Source organism: Nematostella vectensis, chromosome 2 (genome assembly GCF_932526225.1).
Source record: "Nematostella vectensis chromosome 2, jaNemVect1.1, whole genome shotgun sequence".
NCBI lineage: Eukaryota > Metazoa > Cnidaria > Anthozoa > Actiniaria > Edwardsiidae > Nematostella > Nematostella vectensis.
The window spans coordinates 7,894,763-7,914,155 of record NC_064035.1 but is presented as its reverse complement, the minus strand read 5'-3'; the positions used below and the strand labels follow the sequence as shown (position 1 = coordinate 7,914,155).

The window sequence follows — 19,393 nt, the reverse complement described above, 5'->3', positions numbered from 1 at the left end:
AACAATACAAAATCTCACTGAGGAAACATGCGCACTCTCTGACATAATACACGCACAACAAAAGCTATCTTTTTTCCAGCAGGGAGGTGCATGACTCGGGTACGCTGTGGTTTTGTGCTAATTTAGTTGTAGCCATACACAAAACATTGGAAGTATGTCTGTTAAGTATGTATGTCAGTGCACAAAAATCATCGGGTTCGCAAATTCATCTCTTTTGAATTACTGTAAAATTGATTCTAACCACTAATGTACACTTATTTTAGATTTCGAACTCACTCGTCAGGAAATACAAACAGTAAAGAGTTGTTTGGAACCGATTGTTTGAACTCTTTGTCCCTCGACAAAATAGTTGTACGCCCAACATGTTGGGTTCCCTGTGTTGAGCCAAAGCCCGCCAAAACCAAACACGTGACCAAACAAAGCGATAATGCGTCGTTCAAACGAACCCGGCATGGTTTATTCATGTTATTTTCAGGGTTTACAGACTTTAATGACGTGGAAATCTTTATAAATATGCAAAACTACGATACGACAATTAGTAAGAAGCTCATAGAGGTGCAGTTTTAAAAGCACAACCAAATATGGAGCAAGGTTAGTAAAATCGATCGACAAAATGTTTCTAGTAAAATATCAATTGAATATTCTATCATATAGCTTAATGTTAGGTTACATCCACCACACAGAATATTTTATCGGGCTAAATTTTTTTTGTTTTGTCAGCGTTGTAAAGGTATTCTGTTATCACGTGACCGTCTGATGTATGTCACTTTACTATAATTGTATACAAATGGCATATAGCCTAATATTTGACCACCTAATGGTACTATAATAGAGTGTACACATGTGCAGTGTGTATGATATATAGCCTATCACATCACCACCTAATGGTACTATAATAGAGTGTACACAAGTGAGTGTGTATGGTATATAGCCTATCACATCACCACCTAATGGTACTATAATAGAGTGTACACAAGTGCAGTGTGTTCAATAAATAGCTTATCATGTGACCACCTGATGGTCTATAATAGAGAATACACAAGTGAGTGTGTATGATATATAGCCTATCATGTGACCACCTAATGGTACTATAATAGAGTATACACCAGTGCAGTGTGTATGATATATAGCCTATCATGTGACCACCTAATGGTACTATAATAGAGTGTACACAAGTGAGTGTGTATGGTATATAGCCTATCACGTGACCACCTGATGGTACTATAATAGAGTGTACACAAGTGAGTGTGTATGGTATATAGCCTATCACGTGACCACCTGATGGTACTATAATAGAGTGTACACAAGTGCAGTGTGTATGATATATAGCCTATCACTTCACCACCTAATGGTACTATAATAGAGAATACACCAGTGAGTGTGTATGATATATAGCCTATCATGTGACCACCTGATGGTACTATAATAGAGTGTACACAAGTGAGTGTGTATGGTATATAGCCTATCACGTGACCACCTGATGGTACTATAATAGAGTATACACAAGTGCAGTGTGTTCAATAAATAGCTTATCATGTGACCACCTGATGGTCTATAATAGAGAATACACAAGTGCAGTGTGTATGATATATAGCCTATCATGTGACCACCTAATGGTACTATAATAGAGTGTACACAATTGCAGTATGTGTATATAGCCTGGTACTGTGATAGAGTACACGCAATGGTAGTGTGTATCTGATATAGCCCACCACTTTAGTCCCAATTTCGTTTCCCTTGAAAATAGAATTTAGATAACCTATCATATAAAAATGGAGGTTTAAGATTTATTTTACTGAAGCTCATAGCCTAACAACATTAAATCCATAAATACATTGCCTTCTGTAATAGCTCGGTCGGGATAGGGTTTGGTGGCCCAGAGACAAAGAATTACAATGAAGTTGGGACGTTTAACAATATAATTCACTCGCTATCGACATCGGGTTCAAGTCTAAATCTGATACACCCAGCATCGTATTACTAGCGACCTAACTGTCATACAATCATCAACTTAATCTCTTAATCTGTTCCGCTACATCATGCACACATCACTACATTCTCCCCCCTGATGAGGAAGGGCGTCTAGAGTCAATAAAACAAAACTTGTGTCATTTTTTTCTTCCTTTTTTTTGCTATGGCAAAATTGTGATACCATAGTTCAGTGTCGATACTTGCTGTGACCACACTGGGTCGCAAATGAGGCGAGCAGGAGGTCTCACTACCCTCCTCGGCCGAAGTCTGTCAGGACGCTTCCCAGCTGCTTCCCCTCCTGACTCTGACTCCTGAACATCATTGTCATATTCTTGTTGAATGTGCACCTCCGGCTCTTCACCTTCTGCATCCATGGTAAACGGAACCGCTAACATATTGAGCTCAGTCGCGACGAAGTCCGACCAGGAGCTATCTGAGTCGCTAGTAGAGCTTTCCGTGTCGTCCTCCTGCTGTTTGCGCGGGGGATCTTTCCGCCCGTGTTGCTTTCTGGGTTCGGGGCCTGCCCGCTCCGCTCGATAGGGCAGTAGGATGTTGCGGTGGAGGACTTTCTTCTTTCCACTCGATATGGGACATCCTCCCATCGATCCTGCAGTTTGTGCTTGCCTCTTGTGTTGAGGTTTCTCAACAGGACTCTGTCCCCAGGCTGGAGAGCGAGGTCTTCATTTAGTGCATCATACTGGCGCTTATTAGCCTCGGCTTTCTTTTCTATCTCCTGTTGTGCTCGGGAATATGCATCTGTCAGCTTGTCGCGGAGGTTCTCTATATATGCAGCGTACGGCTGTGGGTCATGTACGGGGTCCGGGCCAAGAGTCACACCCTGGGGTAGTCTTGGGTTCCTCCCGAACACGAGATATGACGGTGAGTATCCCGTAGTTGAGTGTTTGGTAGCGTTATAAGCATGGACTAGTCCTGCAACACTTCCATTCGATGTTGGATAAATAAAATTTATTCAACAAACTGGGTGATGTGTGTTTGTTATTCCGTATTTGTTAAATGGGGCGTATTTGTTAGAAGCACAGTTTAGTGACCTCCCGTCGCGTTTGACTACAACCTGGTCTTACCTCCTGATAATAATCGGCCTCTCTCGGTTTGTGGCCGCACACCTACCCCCTTATCGGCCTTTCTCGTTTTGTGCCCTAACAAGTACCCCTTTATCGGCATTATTATTTTGTACCCTCACACCTACCCTCTTATCGGCCTCTCTCGTTTTGTGCCCTCACACCTACCCCCTTATCGGCCTCTCTCGTTTTGTGCCCGCACACCTACCCCCTTATCGGCCTTTCTCGTTTTCGTGCCCGCACACCTAGCCCCTTACTGGCCTTTCTCGTTTTGTGCCCTAATACCTACTCCTTTATCAGCCTCTTTCGTTTTGTGCCCTCACACCTACCCCCTTATCGGCCTTTCTCGTTTTGTGCCCGCACACCTACCTCCTTATCAGCCTTTCTCGTTTTGTGCCCGCACACCTACCCCCTTATCGGCCTTTCACGTTTTGTGCCCTCACACCTACCCCCTTATCGGCCTTTCTCGTTTTGTGCCCTCACACTTACCCCCTTATCGGCCTTTCTCTTTTTGTGACCACACACCTACCCCCTTATCGGCCGCTCTCGGTTTGTGCCCGCACACCTACCCCATTATTGGCCTTTCTCGTTTTGTGCCCTCACACCTACCCCCTTATCGGCCTTCTCGTTTTGTGCCCTCACAACTACCCCCTTATCGGCCTTCTCGTTTTGTGCCCTCACAACTACCCCCTTATCGGCCTTCTCGTTTTGTAACCTCCCACCTACCCCCTTATCGGCCTTCTCGTTTTGTAACCTCCCACCTACCCCCTTATCGGCCTTTCTCGTTTTTTGCCCTCACACCTACCTTCTTATCTGCCTTTCGCGTTTTGTGCCCTCACACCTACCTCCTTATCGGCCTTTCTCGTTTTGTGCCATCACACTTACCCCCTTATCGGCCTTTCTCGTTTTGTGCCCTCACACCTACCCCCTTATCTGCCTTTCGCGTTTTGTGCCCGCACACCTACCCCCTTATCTGCCTTTCTCGTTTTGTGCCCTCACACCTACCCCCTTATCGGCCTTTCTCTTTTTGTGACCACCCCCTTATCGGCCTTTCTCGTTTTGTGCCCGCACACCTACCCCCTTATCTGCCTTTCGCGTTTTGTGCCCGCACACCTACCCCCTTATCGGCCTTTCTCGTTTTGTGCCCTCACACCTACCCCCTTATCGGCCTTTCTCTTTTTGTGACCACCCCCTTATCGGCCTTTCTCGTTTTGTGCCCGCACACCTACCCCCTTATCGGCCTTTCTCTTTTTGTGACCACCCCCTTATCGGCCTTTCTCGTTTTGTGCCCGCACACCTACCCCCTTATCGGCCTTTCTCTTTTTGTGACCACCCCCTTATCGGCCTTTCTCGTTCTATGCCCTCACCCCTACCCCTTTATTGGCCTTTCTCGTTTTGTACTTGCACACTTACCCCCTTATCGGCCTTTCGCGTTTTGTGCCCTAACACCTAATCCTTTATCGGCCTTTCTCGTTTTGTGCCCGCACACTTACCCACTTATCGGCCTTTCTCGTTTTGTGTCCGCACACCTACCCCTTTATTGGCCTTTCTCGTTTTGTGCCATCACACTTACCCCCTTATCGGCCTTTCTCGTTTTGTGCCATCACACCTACCCCCTTATCGGCCTTTCTCGTTTTGTGCCATCACACTTACCCCCTTCTCGGCCTTTCTCGTTTTGTGCCATCACACCTACCCCCTTATCGGCCTTTCTCGTTTTGTGCCATCACACTTACCCCCTTCTCGGCCTTTCTCGTTTTGTGCCATCACACCTACCCCCTTATCGGCCTTTCTCGTTTTGTGCCCGCACACCTACCCCCTTATCGGCCTTTCTCGTTTTGTGCCATCACACCTACCCCCTTATCGGCCTTTTTCGTTTTGTGCCCTCACACCTACCCCCTTATCGGCCTTTCTCGTTTTGTGCCCGCACACTTACCCCCTTATCGGCCTTTCTCGTTTTGTGCCATCACACTTACCCCCTTATCGGCCTTTCTCGTTTTGTGCCATCACACCTACCCCGTTATCGACCTTTTTCGTTTTGTGCCCTCACATCTAACCCGTTATCGGCCTTTCTAGTTTTGTGCCCTCACACCTACCTCCTTATCAGCCTTTCTCGTTTTGTGCCCGCACACCTCACTCCTTATCGGCCTTTCTCGTTTTGTGCCCTCACGCCTACTTCTTTATCAGCCTTTCTGTTTTTGTACCCGCACACCTACCAACCCCCTTATCGGCCTTTCTCGTTTTTTTTCCGCACACCTACCCCCTTATCGGCCTTTCTCGTTTTGTGCCCTCACACCTACCCCCTTATCGGCGTTTCTCGTTTTGTGCCGCACACCTACCCCCTTAACGGCCTTTCTCGTTTTGTGCCCTCACACCTACCCCCTCATCGGCCTTCTCGTTTTTTCCCTCACACCTACCGCCTTATCGGCCTTCTCGTTTTTTTTCCTCACACCTACCCCCTTATCGGCCTTCTCCCTTTTTTCCTCACCCCTACCCCCTTATCGGCCTTTCTGGTTTTGTGCCCTGACACCTACCCCCTCATCGGCCTTCTCCCTTTTTTCCTCACACCTACCCCCTCATCGGCCTTCTCGTTTTTTCCCTCACACCTACCCCATTATCGGCCTTCTCGTTTTTTCCCTCACACCTAGCCCCTTATCGGCCTTCTCCCTTTTTTCCTCACCCCTACCCCTTTATCGGCCTTCTCCCTTTTTTCCTCACCCATCGGCCTTCTCCCTTTTTTCCTCACCCCTACCCCTTTATCGGCCTTCTCCCTTTTTTCCTCACCCCTACCCCTTTATCGGCCTTTTCCCTTTTTTCCTCACCCCTACCCCTTTATCGGCCTTCTACCTTTTTCCTCACCCCTACCCAATTATCGGCCTTCTCCCTTTTTTCCTCACCCTTACCCCTTTATCGGCCTTCTCCCTTTTTTCCTCACTCCTACCCCCTTATCCGTCTTCTCGTTTTTTTCCTCACCCCTACCCCTTTATCGGCCTTTCTGGTTTTGTGCCCTGCCCCACCCACCATCCCTTTTATTGCCCTTCCCCCCCCCCCCCCCCCTCTCAGGATTTTATGGTACGGATACACGCTTTCAACCAATAACATAAAGAAATGAATTAGTTTATTATATTGTATTCGAAAGTAACTGGATTTTTTCTTTATATTCTTGCCTTTCTTGTAAGGATTTAAATGTTTAAGTTCATTTATGATGTGCTGATATCCACGTGCATTTGATATCGCGAGTAATGTGATCTTATATTTCCTTGGTTTTCATTTTCATAATTTGGTTGCAAACGTGTTTTTACGATGTTTTAGTGGGAAGGGAAAAAAACACTTTTCTACTAAAACCATAATATAAGCGGGTTCATTAATTTCGCGGCATTTACCTTCGCGATCTTTCTAAAACGGCAAAGATAAAGCTTCGCGAAAAATAAAATGACGAATATGACGCCAATGCGCAGTGAGAAACGAAAACCCAATGCAAAATACGTACATGTGACATGCTTTTCCCCCGAGAATGGGATTCTAGAGTTTCATACTCCGGGCAAAAAACGAAGCCAATGAGACAGACACATTTTTGGAGATCCCAAATTTCTGTGGTGCAGGAAAAGCCGCATGTTTTTCAGTATAGTACCCTCGCCTGCTAAAGAATTTCGTGAAAACCCATTACCTTCAACACCTCTACTTGGAATAAAGACAACATAGAACTAGAGAAACATCCTTTTTTCCTTTTCTTTTTATTACATAGTCTAGTCCCTTCCGTGTCTCCGCACCTCTTTTGAATTTGAAGATTAGGTTTTTTCTTAAGGTGCGCCAGTGATTGACGTTTTTAGCCCCCGTACGGATATTTGCTGTCCGCTCGTTGTATTTCTAATGCACCTCGATATCCCATCGGATAGCCGGCGTACCTTTGACTCTGCTGTTTGTTTGTTTTTGCTGTTTGTCTGATCGTGACAAGACACGTTCGTATTGTGGCCGATATCCTTGTTAGCTACCGTGCACTACTTACATGCCTCAGAGATGTTTGTCCTTCGAACTTATGGCGTTTCCGATCACTTTTTTATATAATTGTAAGTTTGGAAAATGGGATTGGATAAATTACACGCGCCTTAAACCAACAAAAGGGACCTGAAAGCCTAGCAAAGTAATTACTATTTTAATTTTCCTACGTACAATACGTAAAAATACTAAGTATCGATTTGGGATGGTTTAGGCGAAAATTTCATTAAGACAAGGTGCCTAAGTATTTGCGTGCGTTATTGAAGTTGAAAACTAGAACAAGCATATTGTAATTACACAGAGGGGCGATAAGTTGAAAACACACAACTATGTCGAGAGATGGAAAAGAATTCTCGGCCATTATGTGTCGGTGTCGAACACACAGTAACACTACTAGATCAGGAAGGATATAAGCGGAGAAAATATAGGCGAAAAGAAACGAACAACGTAGGAGTGAGCAAAGACATAAGTTCGATTGATTTGTCTTGAAATTTTGCTTTGTCAAATAAAAACATATAATTTGTCTCGCTCAAAATCATCCTAAGGGGCAGGTTTAATATGTAGGCAGCGTAAGATAGAAATGTAGAATGTTATGCTCTCAATCGCGTGCAGAGAGAACTCTACCCACGCCTGAATCCCACTTAGATTTTGAAACGCGTTCTAATGCGCGACTTGTTTGTTATTTGGATGAAAAACAGGCAATTTTTCCAACGCAAACAAATTTATGTGACAGTTGGTGTAGATCCCGTAAAAAGTGGTCCTCAGAAACGTAGTCGAAATTTTAAATCAGAGAGTAAATTTACCAGTTTGTTTTGCCTAGCATTCATTTTAAGAAGCTTAACACAAACCTGGCAGAAATTATTTTTAGGTAACCCGACACATTTTTGCAAATTATCTTAGTAATTCAAAAACTTCTTGCTAAGCAATTCATGAAATAGTTTCTAAAAGGATCCTGGCGTACGTTGCTTACTGCGCCAAGCAAACCTTAATGGGATATAAGCTTACACACTGCAAACGGTTGCTTGTCCATTGGTCAACAAGCTAGTATTGATCAGTTTATTTTCTTAACTTGTTTGAATTCTCTTCGCTTGTATATCAAGAGGAGTCAAACATTTGGAAAAAAAGTTGTCTTTTTATCAAGACTCGGTTAATTTTCCATGTGAATTGTCAGATGGGACTAGTCCTGTTATGTGATTGCCTATCAACCCTTACCCAGGTTTGGAATTCGGGCGAAATTAAAACACTTCAAAATTGCCTGTCATGTTTAGAAAAGATTGCGACGCCTCAAGACTGAAGTGATTTTTTTCATCTAAAAATCTTGGGCGCGGAAATTGGGAAGAGAACTTTTTGTTTGATGGATACATCCAACTATAGTCATTAGGACTGAAAAGGGGTGAAATTGTTCGATCGGTGCGAAAACACGGCGTACATTAGATCCGCAGCTTTTGTGTTTTATAAAGAGCTTGAAAACAAAGGTCTTTGCAAAAGTGTCAACCAGCGATCAAAGCTTTCGATTGCTTTGTGAAGGTGAGCAAACAGTGAATCTGCTCCATTAATTTCGGCGAATTAGTTTTATGCAAAATGTGATGGTCTGCGAGTTAGGGGTCTGGCCTTAATCCATCTTCTGCGTCATACGACCAATGTCATACAATTCCACGCTAAAATAACTGACCTTACAACTGAAAAAGATCGCAGAATCTATTGCATATACGTTGTCTAGAGCTCTGGGACAATCTAAAGTTCAGCCTTTCTATTGTTGGGTTATAGTTGATAAGACAGGCATTAGCGCATTCTCTACGGGTCGAGTTGTTGAGCTCTGTCAAGCAGCCAGACTGAAAAATACGCAAAAGTCAATATTTTCAGGTAGTATTTGTGATGACACTATGAGTATACACACAAATCTTCTCTTTCAAGATAAGTAATAGGCTGCTATGTTTGCCTCAATGTTGTATGAGGGTGAACAAACCAGCAAACGCGCCGTAATCCCATCTCTAAATGTCCCATAAAACAGCGCTCGCCTTTCAAAGAAAGTGTAGAAGTTTTGAAAACTATCTGCGAAATTCTCGCTTTCGTTCGTTGCCAGCCAGAGCCATTAGCATGCTAGAATTTGCTACCGTGAATTGTGTGCTATTGTTCTCGTGAGGTCCAGCAAGCGCAGCTTTCCGCGGTCCGACATGTCCGTGACAGCTCTTGTCGCAAGCGAGCTAATGTGTTTATCGACTCAAGGGCAGAATTTGTAAAATAGTTTATTTTTGAACCAAGTACGCGAATTTCAGCCTTAACCTTTTCTTAAGAGCATTCAACTTAAAATACTGTCGATCGCATATCACGTTTTGGGCATATTTTTACATTTAGAAGTTTGATACATTCCAGGATTCATAAATCTAAGCGCCGATCCATTGCATAAAGTGACCTCCATTAATATGGTCAATAGTTTATTTTGCCGGCCAATTTCTTAGATTTTGCCTGAATTGAACCACGTTATATGGGACATTCGATAAAAAGCATCAGCATATTTCATCTCTCTGCGCAGAAACGCTGTTTCACATTTGTTTTACATTTTTTTTTCTTTTGTGAGTAATCCTTTGAAGCTTGGAAACTATTCTCACATATCTTGTACTATCTAATGGGATCTAATTTTGGTTGCCTTGTGTTCGAAATGGCCATTTCCCCGATAATGCTAGGAAACGAAATTGATAAAATTTCCATATCACAGCCACTTAATACTTGTACACGCGCAAATTAATTGAAAGAAAAAACCCTTTGTTTTTTCAATACGGTGGTTATTAGACCAACACATCCGCGATTTAACTGCAATTTTGATCTTTTTGATAAAACATGATTTAACAATACCGTGATTACATGGCCATAATGACTAAAAGACCAAAATATATCATTAGTTTCTAATGAATGTAACATATCCAGTTGGGAGTCAAATCACGTTTGACTTGTGAAGGATTAAAGACTTTATTTGGAGTGGTTGGGGATGTAAGCGTGTGTGTTTTTCACCAGATAACTACCTTTTTTAATCACACATGAAGAAAATTCAACAACAAATCGTATGAAAAAGAATTTATTTCTCATTAGTTCATATTTAGTATAGAATACCTACTTAGTAAGTACTGTATCCGAGATTTGCAAGCAAAGAATGCGTCATAGTATTGTGTGAATTGTTTTTTTGGTTGATTTCTATGTCGTCGCGGGGTTACATGTGATCAGGCTAAGCCGTTCGCGAAACAGGTTCGTAGACTCAGCTGGCTGCAGGATCTAACAAACAAATCTCAACTGAATGCACAATGGACAATGATGGCACAATTGGAGAATCTTTGGCTACAAAGAAGTTGCTTAGGATTTTTTTTATCGGACAAATAAACGTTAAGCTGTTCTTAAGAATCCGTAATCAAAATGGGAAGACACTATTTTCTTTGACAAGTGCATTTAAGCGATTAATTCCAACACAATCTTGAACTTTATCAGTTGAAATCAGTTAAGAACCCGGTCTTCCCGTATTTAGACTTGAGCTAACTGAACAAGACTTGAGACCCTTGATCCAAACAAAGACACGCTTTTACGACTACAAGATGAGTTCTTAAGTTCCCAGCATACAAGTGATCAGGTTACCGCCATGCTTACAAGAATTAGGACATTTCATCGGCAATTATGTGCGTTTAACTGACAGAGTTAGATTGAAGCTACCGATTTATAAGACGCTATATCTTAAGATGCGTGGAACTCGATAAGTAGTTACCAAGAGCAATCATGTTTTTGGCACGTCTAAAGACAAATCTTGCGAGCAATGTCAGTAGAAGAGCGATCTGTTTTCAAACATTGTGACATTGGATATTACAAACTTACCCCTGACTAACACTTTACTTAAGGTTTTTTCGCCCGTTTTATTAAAGTGTTTGGAATGTCCCCTTTTAGTTTCGTATAGAGGGGTCTTCTATTTTAACGGTATTATATATCATTGATTTAATTGAAAAATTGATATAAAAAAAGAGCGCTTAATGTTTTCATCAACAGTCTCTTTTTTTCCCTAACAACCAGGCGTTCTGAGTAAGTGATATATCTCGGTGGAGTAGAGATAAAATTGACAGAAAATGGAAGTTGAGCGTTTTAGCTTCTGTGCCGACAGGAACAAACAAGAACAGAGAAATTGCTCCATCTTGGCCAGTATCTAAAAGGAACTCAATCTTAACTGTCGGATAACAAAACACCAAAAAGGAAAACACTTAATCGAATTATTTTAAAATCCTCAATTTAAAGATTAAATTATCTAAACTACACCATCGCCTAGAATCCACTTAATGTAAACAAAAACAAACAAAAAACAAAAAAAAAAGAAAAGAAAGCAAAATCTTTTTTCTCTCAAACAGTTGAAAACCTTGTAAACAATATAACCAAGTATTCAATCGAACCCGCTTAAGCTGTGTGTTTTTCTAGTGAAATATTTACACTTGGAATTTTCTTAGACAGTCTAAGGCCAGAAAAAGGCAAACATTTCTTGTATTGACGGTTATAACGAGTGTATATATGAGAACGGCTCGTTGATTTAAGGGTAAATCCGAAGGACATGTTCCACAAACTGTTTGCACATTTATCAAATGAATTTCGTATTGGACATGTTTTATATGGCACAAGCACTGCAAATGCTGAATTCGTGCACTTCGCCAAGGGGGTAAAATGTATTTTCAAAATCTTGTGTTTGTTGTTTCACCTTTGAAACTCATCCAGAACTTCTTCTAACGTCTTCATCTATAAAGAAATAAAGTCACACAACGAAGTTAGACATGGGACGCATGGTATTTTCTTTTACTATACTATTTTATTTAGCTGCTGTTGTTTCTTGAGTAAAATAGCAAAGTGTTTGAAAAAGGAAATTTCCTATTCGAGCATACCGAGCATTCTGTTAGTCAGAAAGAGCTAATAGACATCATCCAACATAGTTTGTTCTTTTTCTATAAGGAAAAAAGTAAAGCTTAAAGTTTTCTAATATTTAGAATGGATAAGGTGATGCCTCTATCTAAACAAAGCAGAATACAGGCTATTTACCCAGAATTGAATGAGAATTGAATAGGAATTGACGACATGTCGCCGAATAGGTTAAGTCAACAATTCGAACTCGGTAATAAAGAGTGTTTTTCTCTCTTTTCTATCATTCACATCATTCACCTGCTTGCCAAAAAACAGAAAGCCCTTTCAAAAAACCTCTCTCCTTTCATCGTAAAAACGACGTCGACTATTTTAAATGCGTTTTGAAGGACGGCGGCTGTTTTCAACTCGCCTCTTGGTACATCAGCCGAGAACAAACAAGCGAGATCTAGGACAACATGTTAACGGGGAAAATATTTTCTTTGCTATTATCAGTGGAAATATGAGTAAACGGCATAGAAATTTGTGTTTGTCTTGACAATTCAATACAAGTCGGGACTATTTTTTTCTCAACTTTACAATCTTCAATTTCGCTTTCCCACGGCGCAGAAAATGGCTGTTTTAACTTGTGTTCTATAGGCACACGCGCTTATGATTTCGGGGAAGAATATATGAATGGCGCTGAAAAAAATACTCATAACATATGCCTTCAACCTCGAATCTATAGGTTAGTTTAGAGGTTCTTAAAAGTCGTTGTGTACATTTTAACGAATGTAAGTTTTTGTTGCCAATTAATACACTCGTCCAATTTTTTGAGAGTTTCAAACATATCTTTTGTATATTAAAAAAGGAGGATTTGAAGCCAAGTATCTGTAACATCTCCTTGGTAAAAATGTAATTAAAAGCCTTGACCGTCAGCAGTAACAAGTCTGAAGATAATAAGCAAGTGCACATTTATGTATTTTTTACAAACGCCTTATTTCTTTATTTTTTATTTTTGTTGTCAAGGTTTGTGTAGCCAAGGCGAGCTCTAATTTGCTTTCTTAACTGAATGAAGCATCAAGATTTCGATTTTTTTTTTTTAAAGCATTTGCCCGATTTTTTTCTTGTTGTCGCTGATCTCATTTCGCGCGCTCCCTCTGTTTGTGTGGTTCGTTTGCTTTCGGCTGTCGTACTTGTCATATTTTTTGACAGGTTACAAATGAATTTTTGTATTTCAATTGCAAATATGAAAAGAACACAGAGCTAAATCATCACGAACCAAGTTTTTCTTCAAAATTCGAAACTGATAACGTGAGGATAATTTAAGTTAGGTTAGAAATATACTGCTGATTGTAAATTTATTTGGGTGTGGCTCACAAACTAATTAAATTTTCTTCGATTTCTAAAACCCTTACTGAGAAGATTTGCCGCGCTAGTCTGAAATTTCTTGGGGTTTTTATTCTAAGAATCGTTTTTTAGATGGAAGAGAGATACAAAGCAAACTGTAACTGGCTTTTGGGCGACTAATGGATTCAATAAAGAAGTAAGACCAATAACCTTAGCCTTGAACAGGCAACAACGGAATTTTCCGAAAACATGCTAGATGTTTGGGCGTTTTTTGTCTTAAAATGAGTATAACAGTATCCCTTTTCTTTTTAACACTTGTGGTTTCTAAAAAAGCGAAAACAAAATCGTTGGAAAACAACCAGTATCTATCTTGAGATATAAACTCGAGTTAATATCTAAGTAAAATACACAATCAACATTGAAAATATTGAGCAAATTCATAAAGTAAAATACAGATGTCTTTTGAAATTAAATGTCAACTCTTCGTGTTATACACCCATTCCAGGCTGAGAGCGTTTTCTCTTAAACTGTGTGCTTTCCATTCGTGATGTTATGGGTTTTAAGAATAAAGCATTCGGTACGGATTTCTCTCGAGAGCAATGTCCAATATTGTCCACCAGAAAAGCCGCAGATTCGAAATTTACTTATTTGTTTCTTTTGGATTGAGAGCTAACATTTGCCCGGCAGCTGACCTAACCCACAAACCTTGCCACGACGGCTTCAGTACTAATTCTGTTAATCATTGTTTACCATCCTAAAGATCTCTGAAAGCCTCTAAAACTTTTCCTTACTGTTACACCCATTTCCCTGACTTGGTATCCCCAAAGTTAACTATGGTATCCCCAAACTCATTGCTCTTGTTTAGGCATGCTGACAAAGTTAAGAACAATATAGCTATTTTATGGTGGGAATGGTATCAAGTAGAATTCGGCAGCAAATATTTCTTTGTTGGTTTACTAACTACCTTTCTTATCTGTGCGAAAACTAGTGTTTGTTGTTTTTAAATATCTTCTACGCTTCACAACGTTTTTGCATAGGGTCTATTTTTAAAATGTGTTTTTCTGTCCCTTTTTATATTAACAAAATTCTTTTAAACCTTTCTTTGTGACTTAGTAATACACTGAATATATATATTTTTAACTTTTTACTAATTGAAATAATTTTTCTCGAGGATTTGGTATTTCAATTGTGAGCATGATATTCATGATTTTCACCAAGATCCAAACGGTATTTTTGTATTCCTGACCCATATCTTTAACGCCAGCTTAGTCCTTTAGACTTTGAATGATACGTTATTTCTTTATTACTTTCTCTATAGGCAAAAGCTGCCATAATCCAGTCGGCAATTCCAAGTCACAATAAACTACTGTTGGGGCTTAAAATTGTCACGGTTTGGCAAGGCGGTACCATTAGCAAGAAAAAAGTCATAATTCCTTCTTATTAAAGAAATTCTTACTTTATCACACTATCCGTTCACTTGCCCTTTGGAAAACATCCTAAATGTAAATCTTTTCATTAAAACAAATAACCCCGCCAAGACAATATATCAGTTCTGTCAAGGACATGTTTGGCGAAGGCTAATGCCTTGCTTCCAAATAAGTTAAAATAAGCTGTTCTTAGTTGCACACAGCCTCGGGCATCGGTTGTAGATACGGCCAATTTATGGCCTCGGGAGGCTAACTGGTAAAAATATCCAAGAAAACTTCATTAAATTTTATTTCCTCTCGTTTCTTAATATTCGAGTAATTCTTGATCGGTTTTGACAAATCCTTTTATGTGTGTACAAAGTTTGCAGGCCGCCAACTAACCAAGTATTCAGAGTTTTATTATCATTGCGGCATTTTCCCTTCCAAACTTTCGTCTTGTGGTAACAAATGGGAACCTAATCTGCCTTTTTTAGTTTAAAAGTGTTGACAGCTAGAGTTTTATTACACACATTTACGAATCGTGAATTCAAAGAACGCGAAGGTTGCTATTTAGATATTAAAAAAACGTAAGACAGGGAGAAGGTCGCCAATCACAACGCGTGCCAGCATTTCCCTCGCTACTCAAAACGTTCGTATGCATTTCCTGAATTGCTCCCGAAAAAAAACAGTACGAAAAATAGAATATCTAGGATTTTTACTTTGAGAATCCTTCGCAGATTTCACCCTCCAAAACTTCGAATACTGACAGTATAACTCGAAGGAAAACAATTTTAAACATTCTAGACCAACAGTCTGCCACGAGGCTATGTGTTCAGAGCCGATTCACGTTTGTTTGTATGCTAAAACTGACTCTTGCTAGTCAAAGAACACTAGTTAACAGTCTAACAGGCAAATATTTGGCCCATCACGTCGTACCGAGTGGCCAGTAAAGAGTCGCTCGGTAAACCCTGTAATATTTCGCTTGTCTTACTTATCCTAATTTTCTAATATAAATGGAAAACATACAAACGTATGAGCAAACTAAACGTGTGCATAGCTCAAGTCTTATACAGTAGACCCAGCCTTCGCGATTCGTGTTGGCCATGAGCATAGTTCGGTCGTTCAGAAGGAAGTGGGCTGTCTGAGCCATGAAGAAGATCAAACCGATCTTCCATCTATTGGCCCCGACTAAATTGCTTGATGCTATGTAAGTTCCTAGTATCAGTTCGGTGAGCTTCGGGGTAACTATTTTGCTCTGGCAACAGCATCATGTTTGGCATTAAGATCGGAAATTCTTCGCTTATCTCAAGTATCTTGCTGACAGCGAGTCTATTGCAACAAGGCGCGATCGGGACCCTCTGACACTTAGGTCTGCATTTCCTGTGCTTCGTACGTCCGTTTACTTCCTTCCTGGCTTGAAAGCCTTGCTATTCTTATTTTGTCCACTCTCTGACACTCTACACATGCCTGCATTGTAATTCGTGAGATTTGACTGTTTTTACAGCCGCCGTGCCCTAGTAATGGAGTTTCCTAAGAAAAATACTCGGAGCTTTCTTCTTGGGTGGGCTATGACTTGTTTAACCAGCGAAGATAGATCTAATGGCATAGGTTAATTCAACTTTCAGCACCATACCGTAATAACCGTAATACCGTAATAATAACTCGTATGTGTGTCGTGAAATGGACTCACAAGTAAAGATTTCTATGTTATGACTATGTGTGTCGTGAAATGGACTCACAAGTAAAGATTTCCATGTTATGACATTAAACTGATGGCTACGTGAAATGAATCGTTGGCTTGCTTGTTGAAAGTTATCATGGTATAGTATTTCAAAGAGTGTGTCTTGGTACACTATATGGAGTCGTAAAAGAAGGTTAAGACAAACAAGGAGTAGTGATAACATCTAGAAAAACAACAACAAGTAGAAATAAGTAAATGGCTAGGCAAACCTATACGAGAAACCCTGGATTCCACTGACAATGCTCCCTGTAGCCAAGCTGTATTGTGGGATTTTGCAAATCATCTTTTAAAAACATTTCGGCATGAGCCAAGAAAGTCGGAAGATAAAGATAAGACTTTAAGAAATGAGATGTTTATCTTGAAAGGTCTAAGAAATTGCCCCGCCATATTTTCCGCTAAGGTTAAATGAGGGCTTTCCTTGATACATAGGGCCGCTTTAACCGTTTTAGAGTGTTTTGATATTATTGCAATGAAGCTCAAACGTCTGTAGATAACTTTCTAAATGATATTTCCGCAAACGTGATATGCCCCTATCTATTTTCGGTCCAGCAGTGATCATTAAACTTCTTGTTGTTAGGAGTTTTTTTTAGGAGGGAACCATGGTTCAGTACGAGTAGAATTTTACCTCTAGTTCTTTATGTAGCGCAAGGAGATGCCCTATGGCAGTGTTTTTTTCTCTACATCCTACAGCTTAGCCGACAATCACACAAATACCAGAACAGTGTTAAATCTTTAGCTTTTGGAAGAACTAAAGAAACGAGCATTCTCGGCTTTCCTACCCTCTTGTGACTTAGCTAAGCCTTATGAGTCATGTAAACGGGCCAATGCAGACACAAAAGAGTTTTTGTCTCAGTAATCTTCATGGAAAGTAAAATCGCGTACGTTTGCTCGTTGTCGGTCGCAGTTCTTTGGGAAAAAACATGAATAAAATACCGCTAACGTTCTAGTTATCGAGCGGTCGTCTTTCGGTCCCTTTGATATCTAGCAGTGAAACAGCGGTGATTTGCATGCAACATGTTCGCAGAGACTCGACAACCAGAACTGTGATTTATCATTTCCTTACCAATTTTTACAAATTCTATAAAAAAAAACCCAAATCCAAAATTTATGAGCCTTTTAGGGCTTTAGTTTTGCTATAAATGTATACTGTGTAAACTTAGCGATAAAGGATTTCTAGGACACAATAGCGAATCGATGCGTCTTTCCGGCACAAGATGGTGGACTGCAAGTGCCGCGCCGGCTCGATGTGATAACAAGTTTAGCCCATAATTACTATCGGGGATATCCTATTCGGCGGCTCACTAGACATAACAACTACAAAGTTCTATCTTGGCCAGTAAAATTTCTGATTTGTATGTGATTTTCTCGTGTTTATGATCCAAGTTTGTTGTCCAAATCCTGATAAATAAGTCCTGGTGTATCTTATGTTTCCTCCTGTTTTCCTAAGGAAAATAGTTTATGGTAGTTTTAGCTGGCATCGGCCGATCTCGTGCCTTTGATTAGATATTAAGACTAGGTGAATGGATAAATTTCAACTCAAGTGTGAACTTTTTGTCTTGTAAAATTAACGAAAGAACCGCTTTTGTGTGGTTCCTTTGAAAAGCTTATCAAGTTCCAATAGTCGACCACATTCTAAAGACGCGCCAAATGCCTCTCTTCTCGCAGTTTGTGAGAAAGTAAAATGCCCTAAGGGCTTCCTCCTTGGTTTCAAATCTGCTTAAATAACTCAAGAAATTACTTTCAGTTACTTTTAATCCACTTACATGCTGGAAGCGCCTTCACGCGCTGGTAGAGAATACAAAACGGACCGCAAAACAGACAAAAGATCGAGACTCGCTCGACAGTGCGTTCCTTTTTAAAACTCTAAACCGGCAAAACTCATCTAATAAAACTCAAACTAATAACTCGATTGCCTTTATCCTATCGACTCGCCATCAGAGGGAAGCATGGCTACGTGTGAAGCAAACGGTTACCGCTCCTAGTATTCTTACACCATCCCGCCTTGACAATAAACTCACCGCTAAAGAAGATGTGTGAAACAGCCAGTGGCAAAGTTGAATACCATGATCATCGACCGCCTCGCTGTGTTCTGGGTCTTTTTTAGACGCCTTGGGCACTTCGCTCGCGACCACCGGAACGAAATATCACATCCTCGAGGTTCAACTGCACAACTTGCTAAGGAGCGGGCCGTGTGTTGTTAATGGGGGTAGTACTCTGTGTATGCTTTACGATGTTTGAACTAGCAACTCGACGGCCCGATTTTAAGAAATTTGATCTCCACGGAGAGTGCATTTCCAAACACAGGTTGCAAAGTTTACCGAAGATTGTGTTTTTGTCTGTATGAATTGCCGTGCTAAAAGAGCTTGTTTGAATTCTGTCAGTTTGATTATAGCGTTTTTGGCGTTTCTATTTTACTTGACTTGCGGGTTTAGCGTGTGTTATCCTGTCAGCACATCATTTCTCGCTCAACCCTGAAGCTTGTCTCGAGAATTCTATCCCTTTTTCGAACAACAAATCTATTTCTATATATCTAATTAGTCCATGCCTGCATGTATTGGGGTGTTTTCCTTTGGAGATCAATTAAAGAAGAGGGCTTCACAAAACTATAACCGAGATAAAAACAAAATGTTTGTGGGGCCATTTTTACACCTCATTTTAAAAATCACCCGTGAACAAGTTCTCCGTTGCGCGGTGCTCAAAGAAAGTGCCGTGTGAATAAAAGAAGTTGCACCCTGTCGAGTACTAAGTATGCATTCTGCTGTTAAAACTATCCCAACAACGCTCGATAAATTCGGCCTATGTTTGCGATTCAGCCATAAACATACCCATCGTATGATTACTTTGATTACATAGGCCTTAATGTTAGCCAAAACCGGACAGAGTGCAGTTTGGGTTAATGCACTTAGTGGTTCTTAAAGGACAAGCAAAAGCCATTGCCGCGCTCTGCTTCGATTGTTGGATAGCTGAAAGCCGCAACACAGTTATTCACCATTGACGTCCCA

At 40.7% G+C, this 19,393-nt stretch overlaps 2 long non-coding RNA genes across 2 annotated transcripts; one reads left to right on the top strand and one right to left on the bottom strand.

Annotated features, from left to right (window-relative positions):
* Positions 1–311: 311 nt before the first annotated feature.
* LOC125561088 lies at positions 312–18,295 on the top strand. Its single transcript, XR_007307107.1, has 2 exons — positions 312–591; positions 14,563–18,295. It is a non-coding gene; the product is annotated as an uncharacterized LOC125561088 (long non-coding RNA).
* LOC116619283 lies at positions 10,101–19,381 on the bottom strand. Its single transcript, XR_007307106.1, has 2 exons — positions 18,410–19,381; positions 10,101–11,798 (listed from the first exon to the last, which is right to left on the bottom strand). It is a non-coding gene; the product is annotated as an uncharacterized LOC116619283 (long non-coding RNA).
* Between the last annotated feature and the right edge of the window lie 12 nt (positions 19,382–19,393).